Source organism: Artibeus jamaicensis, unplaced genomic scaffold (assembly GCF_021234435.1).
Source record: "Artibeus jamaicensis isolate MK-2021 breed Jamaican fruit bat unplaced genomic scaffold, CSHL_Jam_final contig_760, whole genome shotgun sequence".
Classification (NCBI taxonomy): Eukaryota; Metazoa; Chordata; class Mammalia; order Chiroptera; family Phyllostomidae; genus Artibeus; species Artibeus jamaicensis.
In genome coordinates, this window is record NW_026521955.1 from 1,371,736 (window position 1) to 1,380,510 (window position 8,775).

General features: G+C 38.6%; 1 long non-coding RNA gene across 1 annotated transcript in view; it reads left to right on the top strand.

The window, feature by feature from the left end:
• LOC119062926 (uncharacterized) overlaps positions 1-6,043 on the top strand; it is a 45,721-nt gene extending 39,678 nt beyond the window's left edge. The window contains exons 4-5 of the long non-coding RNA XR_005085074.2: positions 1,166-1,259; positions 5,917-6,043. This is a non-coding gene — a long non-coding RNA (uncharacterized LOC119062926). The remainder of the gene's footprint in view (positions 1-1,165; positions 1,260-5,916) is intronic.
• Positions 6,044-8,775: the final 2,732 nt, after the last annotated feature.

Sequence of the window (8,775 nt, forward strand, 5' to 3'; positions counted from 1 at the left end):
CCATTTCACATGAATTATCTAAGTTAAGCTTTACAACAGATGCTAAAGTAAATACTATTGTCCCTATTTTATAGATCAAGTAGTTGGATCATTCCCTGTTCTTCACTGCCTCCCTCTACCGTGACTTTTCAACACCTCCCCCAAGAGCAGGCAGAGTACATCTCCTCACCCCACTGCTGTAGAGATTAGTCATGCAACTTGCTTTGACCAAGGGTCTGAGTGCAGAAGTGATGTGAACTAAGGATTAAATGTACTTGTGTGGACTGGTTTCTTTCCTATGCTTCTGCTATTCACTGTGAAAAGAACCTGCCTGCGTAGCTACTGTTCTGGAATAAAGAGAAACATAAGTATACCTGAACCTAATTCAAAGCCTGGAGCCAAGCCAAGCCAATCCTAGATGAGCCCATCAGAATCAAATCTACCCAAAGGCTTGGTGTACAAAAAATATATGCTTATAAGCATAAGCCGTTGGAATTTTGGAGTTGTCACATATCTTTATTTCAGTGTGTCTGACTGATACACTGGCTCAAATTCATATTCTCAGTCAATGAGTTTGTCTGATTCTAAAACCTATCCTCTTTATCCTGCCTTATGCTGCTACAACTCTGCTAACACTATGTTCATGGACACAAAATTCTACTAGTGCTAGGTGAAATATTTTTGAAGTGTCTTGTAAAGTTATTTTTGTTTCCTATGCTACACATTTATATTTTTAACCATTTTTAAAACATCTTCAGGCATTTATCATAAAATATGATAATCTTTGTATAGTCAAACTGGTAACTTTAGGACTGAGCTATTTTTGTATAGGCTATATTGGTCACATTTTTAAAATGGGAAGTTTTTAAATAATTAGGATCTATATTATTGAAGGTATGTTATTATGATTAGGATATATATTTTGGTTACTTAGGATTTTTTAGGATATTGCCAAAGCATTATGATCCAAAGAATTGAATCTCCAGGTGGCCCATGGGGAGATTTAAATTTTTTTCAGGTGAAATTCTGTTGGTATAAGAGGAACCTCTGGCACCCCACTCTGAATCCCCCCAGCCTGCCTATGATTACTGCCATGGCTGCGGTGGCCAAGAGATGCATGTTCAGACTCAGGTTCATGTTGTCCCACTTCAAACACGCACTTGTATGTTTCTTTTTTTTTGCCCAGTGTCTACTCCGGAGATACAGGAGCTTGCTGGACCTATCTTCAAAGGCAGCCCAGAAGCAGGTGGAGTTAATGCCACCAGGATGCGGTCAACCAGGTGGGGAAGGGGCAGTGGATGAATACTGTAGCCTTCTGCCTTTGGGGCGGGCAGCTTTGGAAGGCATTCTGCATATTTCTTGAAGACCCAAGTGTAACAGAGCCACCTTTGCCCAACAGTCATCTTGTTAACACACCTGCTATTGCTACCCTCTTCTTTCCTGTCCCACTTGCATCCCTCCTTTACTTCTGCTTCCTAGGATCATCTCTCAAGACAACTTCTGTACCCAAATTCTTAGTTGGGAAGAGCTCAAACTAAGAGGCGTTTCCCAGAAACTGAGGAGTAAATACTCTTCCCCCAAGCCAACATGAGTTTGAACATGGTAAGGGAAATAGGAATTGCAAGATTAGATCTCAGTGAGGGCACCTCCCTATTTTGTTACTTGGGTTACATTGTCAGATGGCCATTTGGCAACAGGAATGCACTGGTTTCACACGCCGATCTTGAAAAGCTCCTGGACTGCATTAATAGTCGCCGGCACCTGCTCGCCTTTGTTTATATTGTGGGGACCGAATGCCGTGACTCCTTTGAGCAACAGGGAGGAATGACCTCTCATGCTCACATCTTCTCTCTGTGACTCACTGGATAACTTTGGGCCTACCATTAGGCCTCAGTTTCCACATCTGGAAAGAGAGGAGAAAATTCTACTCTCGCTAATTTGTCTCCTCAAAGACAAAATGAAAAATTTGTAGACGTGCTTTATTGATTGTAAAGACTTTAAAAACACTGGAGCTGGCAGAGTGTGCGCACTAAGGACCTCGGGAGACAAACCGATTTTGCCCAATTTACTGGTTGTGTGACTTTGAGCAAATTACTTTTTGTGCCCCCGCTTCCTCATTTCTAAATGGGGATAATAACAATACCTAATTCAGAGAGTCCTTGAGAAGATAAAGTAAGGTGATATATGAAAAGAATTTAAACAGCACCAGAAACATAGTGGTTAAACATAAATATTATTACTGTTACTAAATATTTGTATATCAGGTGAGTTTTTGAGCACCTAAAATAAGCAAACTCTGAGCAGGAAACAATACTGTATTATTGTAAGCAGCTAATGTTATTTATCCAAATGAATATGAGAGCCATGTATTCACATGTGTACAGTACCAAGCAGTATATACAGAATATTGGTAGAGGGTGGGAGTTGAGCTGGGTGGGAACTGAGAGATGGTTACTATTTTGATATATAAAGGTGGGGGTTGAGGGTTTTAGTCAGTGAGAGGTGCATAAGTGAAGACACAGACAGGGGAGTGTGGAGAGATTTAAGGTTAGACAAGTGTCTTGGGTTCAGGTTGTAGAGTCTGGATTCTCTCTGGAGAGCGGGAGAGAGCCACTGAAGGACTTTTGAGCAAATTGAGCACCACATTAGAAAAATTAATCTGATGGTGGTTTATGTAAAAGAATAACAGATGGAAGGCTTAGATACCAAGAGATCATTTGGAAGAAATGTGTGGTAGATTTTAATGGTGAGGTAACTGATAAAGGACTGAACCCAAGTAGGGCAGTGAGACCAGAACAATCCAGACAGATGTGAGAAGCATTTTGCTGAACAAGTCAAGATGCTGATGAGTTCTTTACTCTTGACTCACAGAAAAGAGCTTACCTATCTGGTTTACCGCAACACATAGCAACCAATTATTAAAAAAAACCACAGGTAGTGGGGGAAGAGAGAGAGATTTGTACACAGCTAGATAATACATTCATTCTTATGGTATACTTTTGTGGGACTTTTCAAAAGGTAACCTTTCTACTATAAAACGTATGCTTTATCACTCCAAAGTGCTTTGAAAGGTGACCCTGGAAACATTTTTAAAATGAGTTAATAATAGGTAGTGGCAACTATAGACATTCCTGGAGAAGTGTCTATTACTTCTGACCTACCCACAAAGTTGGCTTGACCCTGTAATCATTATTGCAGATCAGTCTGTGACAACTATTAATATCCCTGTTTTACAGATAAGAACATAAAGGTGAAAAGTGAGAATTTTATAAACTCCCTTTACAAATCCCTTTCATCCCTCCAGTCCTAGCTCAAATGTCATCTTCTCCCTGAGGACTTTTCAGAGCCTAGAGGCAATCTCAACTTTTTAAACACTTTTTTAGAGTCTTTCATGACATTTAGAGCTGGTATTACAGTCATTTGTATAAATGTTTTATCTCATTTACTCACTTATAAGTTTCTTTAAGATAGAGGGTATTGTATGCATCTTTATATTCCCCTTAGAGCATTGTGTTAGTGCCAGACACATAGTAGGGGGCTCAATAAATGTTTGTTGAATTGAATGAAGTCTGAACACTAGGAAGCCCTACTCTGCTATGGGCATGTTTATTTGAATATGTAAGTGGTAGCTTCCCCAAGGGTCCCTTGAAGAGTGTGTTGATACCTTAGCAGCTCTTTGAAGTTCTGGTGCATTTAATTAAATGTGTAATCTTTTTAGAGTTCTTATACCAAGAAGATAGATTGCAAATTTTAATGTATTCATTGTTCATTGCAAAATAAAGGCCTATGCATCAATTAAGTATTCAGTTGACAAAGACACTAAAGATAAGAAATAACTGGGGTTCAAGTATTAACCAATTGCATTCTTCCTAAAATTAGGTATTTTATCATCTCCGTTTTATTTCATATTCTTTTTCCCCCTATTGTTCAGAAATGATCCCTTGCTAGATAATCCCACTTTCTTCTGTTTTTCTTTCTGTTTTTACTTCATGTAAGGATTTTTCAAAGAATGCTGAGGTCTGGTTCTCTGAAGTGCAGTTTATCAAGGGGACTTGCTTTAAGCCACAGAGAGTTTGCTTGCAAAGGATGGAGCCAGGAGGGTGAGTGTGTGCTGCAGGCTGATCCGCGGCTGCAGCCCGATGGACTGATGCTGCTCTGGGGCTCTAGGCTGCCAGCCCTCTTTAATTAAGGCCATAGCTACCTTTGCAGAGCCTTCCAGCTGCCAGAATGTTCTAGGCTTTGGGATACAGTAATTGGGTTTCTTGAGAGGCCTTGTGATGTCAGGCCCTGTGTCTCAAACAAGGCTGATCATAAGACTGACATAGGAGGCTTGTAAAAATTTTATTCCCAGACCCCATCCTAGAAGCTACTTCCTAGAAGCATCAGGGGAGGGGCCTGGCATATCCGTTTTTAACAAGCACCCAGATTAAATCTTATAATCAAGGGAATTGGGACAGTGTCATATAGTAGCTTAAAATAATTGGCTCCAGTAGCTTTCACCCACTGGCTATGTGACTCATAAGCAAGCTACCTTCCCTCTCTAAGTTAGCTTTCTCCACTGTAAAAGAGGGATAATGACAGTGTTTACCTATTATTGGGATTTTAGAATTAGAGTAAAAGATAGTGTATGTTAAATACTTAGCATAATGTCTGGGATGTAGTGAACTCTCTCTCCTTTTATGATACCAGCAATCTTGCCACCTGAGGGTGTTATACATCCTAGATCACATGATCCAGGAAGTCTTTCCTGTCTAATTCAAAGAGATTCACTGAGCTCCTGTCCTTACTAACTCTGTAGTGTCTCTTCTAGGAGATCATAGTAGTTAGATTTGAAAAGGGCATAGAGGTGTGTAATCCAATACCTTACTAGCATTGGCTTATTTTTGGTCTACTCCTTACTCATTTTCAGTTAACTCCCTTTTCATGTATAGTTGTAGATTACCCTTCTAGGGCCATTTCCCTCCTACCTTCTACTTAGACTGGGCAACCTGGATGACTTCCCAGAGAGTTCCAGGATCACTCATACACCCAGAAAATCCCCTGCTTTGCTTGGTTTTTTGATGGTTGTAGGGTTTGCGCTTCCATCCAGCATCTTTTCATGGCATCTCTGCCTCCCCTGCCCAAAGAGAAACTCTGTGAATGCTTGTCCTGAATCTTAAAAACCAACATATTTTCCTTGGTTCTAGCTATCTAAGAGTCAGCCTTATTAAATTTTGTTATATGTTTGTCTAGTTTTCTGTCTATCTTCTGAATCAGTGTTGTCTCTATTAGACTGTATGTTTCTGAGAGTTGGGATTTTTATTGTTTTCCATTGTCTTATGGAAAAATTCTACACAACAATGTAATAAATGCACAGAAATATGATGCCGGTGTTGGTAGTAAATATGATGGAGTGTCTCAACTGACTAAAACCATCATATTGTCTTTGTTTCCATAAAATTCTTTTCATCCTAAGGTATATTGCCTGATGCCTTTTTTACTTTAAAAACAATTAAATGCACAATTAATCTTTGTCTCTGCATTTCTCCAATTTTAAGAACGACTTCTTTGTGTGCACTGATTTGTCAAGCAAAACTAACAAACATCTCCGGGAAATTTAGAGTACAGAATTTAGAGGCATTCATTTGCTTTTCTTGGCATTTACTTCCTTGAGAAGTCAAAAAATTATCGAAGCATGACTTTTTCATTCCAGAGACTGCATTGGCTATCCTTAATCAAGCTGTGCTTTTCTCAGTGTTCCCCATTTAATCTCCTAAAATACTTCCTAAGACTTTGCCCCCCACAATGGAATCAAAACTAAATGGTCTGTAATTTCCTCAAGTGTTCCCAGATCCTGTTGTAAATAATGACATTGTGCTGGCCACTTTCCAGTCTGAATGAAGTGACCTTATAAAAATGTCTGCTCAGTCTTCTATGTCTTTTTTTTACTTTCTGTAGGGCTCTTGGATCCAGCTCGGCAAACAATACCTATTCCAAGAAACACCATTCTTCACCTCAGTCATGTTATTTCCTTCATATGGGCAGTGCTGTATCCAGAGCTAAAGGACTTGTGTATTAAAGTTAATTAATATTTCAAAATAAGGAGTTATAGGTGCATTATGGCAGAAGATGAGACTGAATGACTTATAAATATCTGATGTGACAGAAAGAAAATATGTATTGTGGTTTCATAAACTCTTTAAGAAAATGTTGAACTTCTATTTATTCATTAGATAGCTTTTATTGTAATCATGTTCAGTACCTTTTTTTAATTAAAAAAAATAAACCATTTCCTACTTTACAAAAACATTTAAAATTAGTCATTCCATGCTGGCAGTTCAAAAAGGAATATTTTGCCTTATTGGTAAAGATAGATATGCTTTCTGAACAATTTTGTTGCATTCAGATGAGAAATATTTGATGTTCTGGTTGTCCTAATGCTCACACCCCCTTCAGCTCCCCGTCAAAAAAAGAGACAAAAAAAAAAAAAAAGAATCAGGACATCTGGCAAGGCCTGGGGAAAAGCAGCTAAGCTCACTGAAGGCACAGGGTGCTTCTCACATGAAGACAGACTGAAAATACAAAAACCCATTAGTGGGAAATAACAAAGGCTGAAAGGGGAGAAGTAACTGGGACCTCTGAATCCCCAGCTATGTGGGACCACCAGCTAGTCCAGCTAATTAAATTTATCCACCCCATTTTTGTTCGTGGCTCCCATAAACATACAAGTTTTATAAATGAGATACAAGTACTGCCACTAAGAGTAGTTAAAAAATGGAGATATTGGGAGTTTTCAACCCGATGGCAGTGATTTTATTATTTTCTTTGAGAAAAACGAAAGGGTAATGAACTTGTGAGAGCGTTTTGAAGTTCAGGAAGCAAATCAAGAAATAAAGACATTATGGGAGTTGTAAAGCTAGTAAATAAGCTGGCAAAAAATTTTCCTTGTAAAGTAGGAGCAAAATAAAAATTATTTAAAATTTGGTCGATTGGTACTGGAGTAAAGTGGATGCTTTGGCTCGTGCTTGCACGACTACAAACGTCACCTGTGTTAGTGGGGGTCAGCGTGCATTCTCGTACCTTCCCTCCACATTGTTTAGCTCTACCAAACACCTACAAACACAGCGCCCCCCTATGTAGGAGAGTGGCAGCAACATCCTATTTAATTAACTAATTAGATGACTCATCCTACACCTAAATTAGCATTATTAGGTCTTTTATAATGATTGTTGAAGCATTGTAAATTAATTTCCTCACTGGCTATGACGATTATTTGCTGCTATCACAGTATTAAGAGAGAATGCCATGCACAGTAGGAAATCTCTATCAGCAGAAAATGAACATGGTCATCCTTGGATCACCAATTAGGAAACCTATTGTGTAGTAAAAACATCATTTCTATGCTGTAATATGATCAAATAACCATTAATTACCTTCACTAGTGAGAATTACCTTCTTTGTTGGAGAAGTAGTGCATTTCATATTTATAGTTCAAAGATGTCAGGAGAAACCAGCAACAAAAACATCAATTTCTAAAAATGATACATGTAATCCAAATCATATTAACCTAACATGGTACATGTCAGATTAAATTAGCATAAGCTTTGTTACTGAACCTGAATAATATAGCTTACCTCTTAGCCTTTAGATCTATTGATTAAATAGTTCATCTTCACCTGCCTACAAATACAAATATAATCAAAGTGCACTGTTCTCTAGGGAACTGAATGGGGAAAAAAAGGCCTGGTAAGTATCCAATCCAGATTCATGATAACTGAAAGCCTGTTTCCTTGCCTAATGCACAGATGACAGAATGAAGATAAGTCCCCAGAGGCTGTTTTTAGAGCTGGTGTGTGTGTGTGTGTGTGTGTGTGTGTGTGTGTGTGTGTGTAAATATGCATGCTTCCTATAAACAGGCTCCAGGAACTTTTATGAGCTCCTCAAGGGGCTCTGTGACTGACCCACACCCCCTCCGAAGTGCACCACCTCAGAAGTGGCGTGCGCGAGTGGCCACTGTGGAGGGGGCAGACCACTCGTGTGCGATCGCAGCGCTCGGCAGCTGTGAACGGACCAGAGTGCAGACAGGAGGCCTCAGCACTGCCCAGCCAGGCCTCTGTAGCCTCCATGGGCAGGGGACGGTGCACTGGTCAGGAGAGGGAGCCCTGGATTAGGTTGTCCGTCTGGTCCCAGCTCCTACCCTTTACCTGCTGTGTGAAGGCAAGGCACCCTAACTTTTCTGTAGCGTAATTTCCTCATATTTAAAATATTACTTTCTTTGAAAGTTTATTTTGACTTTATATATTCTCAAGGAATTTCTGGTGGCTTAAACACCAAATGAAAGACAATGAATTTGACTGTACAAAAATTGAAGTTGCTATAGGACTATAATTATCACAGAAAAAATAACATAAATGATATATTTATTATAAAATAATTTAGCAGGAAAGAGGAAGAAAGGTATTGCAGGGAGAAATGGTAATAAGTGAATTCAGTGTGTTTGTATATTAATAATGCTGGGTATTTAGTCCATAAAATTTGTTATCTATTTTTGTATATGAATAAAATTTTCTGTGTAAAACATAAAACTATATACAGTTTCTGAAGAATAATAACAAACTAAGGGAGAAAGTATAAGATGTATACTCCTAAGCAGCTATTTCTCCTAATATAGAAGGAGGCCATACAAATCAATAAAGTACAAAAAAGCAACATTTTAAAAATAGAAAATGAACACAATTACAGGAAAAAATGCATTGACTTTTATTTTATAAAATATTTATATCTTACTTATTTAAAACTATGTTTAATTAATTTAAA